The sequence below is a fragment of the Gavialis gangeticus genome, unplaced genomic scaffold (assembly GCF_001723915.1).
Source record: "Gavialis gangeticus isolate Ggan-Ray unplaced genomic scaffold, GavGan_comp1, whole genome shotgun sequence".
In the NCBI taxonomy this organism is placed as follows: domain Eukaryota; kingdom Metazoa; phylum Chordata; order Crocodylia; family Gavialidae; genus Gavialis; species Gavialis gangeticus.
The window spans coordinates 90,486,629-90,489,206 of record NW_017729031.1 but is presented as its reverse complement, the minus strand read 5'-3'; positions in this window follow the sequence as shown (position 1 = coordinate 90,489,206).

The following is a 2,578-nucleotide window of genomic DNA, read 5'->3' as shown; positions in this document are numbered from 1 at the left end:
ACAGGTAACTGGGTATTTTTGTCTTTGATTTTCCATGTGTTCCTTCTCACACCAGTGGTCACCATCTAGTCAATCTCAATTGACTGGTTGATCGTGAAGCCTCTGACAGTCAATCTCAGTAGATCCTGGGGTGTCCTTTACTTACAAAACGTGAGCTTCACCATACAAAGTTTAGAGACCACTGTGCTACACAGTTTTTGTTTGATTTCTCCTACATAGTTTCCATCAAGGCATTCAGTGCTAGCAAACCTTTTGGGTGCTCTTCTAGTTCTCTGGATCAAAGACTACATAAACAGATCTCTCTGAATGAGAGACTACTTGGAACAGATCTAACTATACTATCTCTGATCCAGAGACTTAAAAGAGCACCAGAGGTTTGCTAGGCACTTGAGAGACAAGTTAAAAATCCTGTTGTAACACAAAATGTTTCTTTTGACTCCAATTTTTTTAAACATTTCAGTTCCCTAAAAGTGTTTTTGGCTTTTTGGAACAGCTAGTCAGTTGAAAAAATGATCTGCCCAGTTCTAGTTACATGAATGATCTTCCTAACTTTATTTATTAAATAAATTAGCAACCGACTTCATTGCAGATAAAAGTTCATGTGGAAAAGAGATAGCTATTCATTACATTTATGAATACTTACATGAGATCAAAGTTTCTTCTTGCTGCCAATGAAAAAATAACATTGTTTGGAAAGACTTTCCTGAGTGCTGTTGTGCAATTAACAGGACAGTAAACACCAGCCTGACAAGCTACTGAAATTTAAAAGCAGTGACAGTAAATCAGACACAGAAACAGACTCTTCTTTTTACTTTTAATTCTTTGTCCTAAAGTTCTCCGGTGCAGAATTTGTTGTTCTTGTTTTGCACTTATTGCAATGGATTTTAGGATTAGATCTTCTTTTCATCAGCCTGTAATGAAATTTCTTCCTTTGCTAATACTTTTGGGTTTTGCTTACGGTGGGAAGCTATTGGTGATTCCTGCCGGTGGAAGTGCATGGCTGAGCATGCATCTTGTACTGCAGAAGCTCCATCAGAATGGACATGAAATAGTCCTGGTTGCACCAGAAACAAGTTTGCTTTTGAAAATACCCAATAATTTCACAAAGAAACTATATCCAGTGGTCTACAATGAGGAATACTTGGAAGCATTAATGAAGACTTTGGGACATGATTGCTTTCTTGACCAGGCTTTTTTAAATATTATCATTTCAACATATGAAAGTCTAGCTGAAACCTTCCAAATGCTTTTCCAAGGGTGCAAGACTTTGTTCAACATCAAAGAACTAATACAGTACCTAAAAGAAAATCAATTTGATGCCGTTTTCACAGATCCTACTTTTGCATGTGGGACCATAGTTGCTACATATCTGTCTCTCCCTTCTGTGTTTGTCGTGCGTGGATTTTTATGTGAATTGGTATTAAGGGCATCTCAGAGTCCAAGTCCATCTTCTTATGTCCCGAGAATGTTTACAAGATACACAGATCATATGACATTTTTGCAGCGAGTATACAACCTGTTACATAGTGTATTGCTACAGTTTGTTTGTTATACTTTTGTTTCACCATTTGAAAACCTGGCATCTGAGGTTCTTCAGAAGGAAGTGACCATTCAAAAGCTCTTAGATCAAGGCTCCATTTGGCTAATGAGAGATGACTTTGTATTTGATTATCCCAGGCCAGTTATGCCCAATGTTATGTTTGTTGGAGGATTAAACTGTGCTGAGAAAAAGAAGCTGTTTGTCCTGTATCAATACTGAGCCAATCATGACATGGGCATGCAGGGGATGTGGGCTCCAGTCAAGCTTCCTGCATCCTGGGGTGGAAAGTTATTCCTTGTCAGCAGCTATGTACTGCAACAGTATCACCCAACATGCCTGGTTGAGCAGCAAGAACTTCCTGACTAAAAACCTTAAAAACATAAGAAGTGCCATAGTGGGTCAGACCAACATCCATCTAGTGGAGCATCCTGTCTCTGACTGGCAGGAGTGGATACTTTAGAGCAGTAGTTCCCAACCTTTTCTTTCTGCGCCCTGCTGCTGGGAGTGGATGCGGTGGTGGCGGTGGTGGAGCTCCCAGCAGGCAGCGCAGCTCGTCTTTTCTGTGTGGCACCACCAGCATTGCCCCCACGACCCTCATTTGGGTTGTGACCCAGGATTGGGAACTGCTGCTTTACAGGGAAAGCATTGAACTGGACATATCTCAAGCAGGGGTGAGAAATTATTTTGGTTGGAGGGACACTTCAGGAATTTTGGTGAGCTGTTGTAGGCTGGTGTAGGGAGCAAGGTGATGACCTGGTCCAGTACAGTGCAGTGTGTGTGTGTGGGGGGGAGGTGTGTCACAGAGCACTCGGTGCCCTGCGCCTAAAAGCAGAAATGGCTCAGGAGAGACCCCTAGTGGTGAGAAGGGGGAGGCTCAGTTGTGAGTCACCAAGGCAGCACAGGTGCTGGTTGCTAGGAGAACCAAGGGGATCAGCTGACAGGAAGGGGCAGGGCTTGGCCCCTTCTTAAGCCCAAGCATAAGGCCAGGAGAGCAGTTCCCCTCCGGCGGCCAAGGAGGGGGGAGCTTGGCCAGTGTGG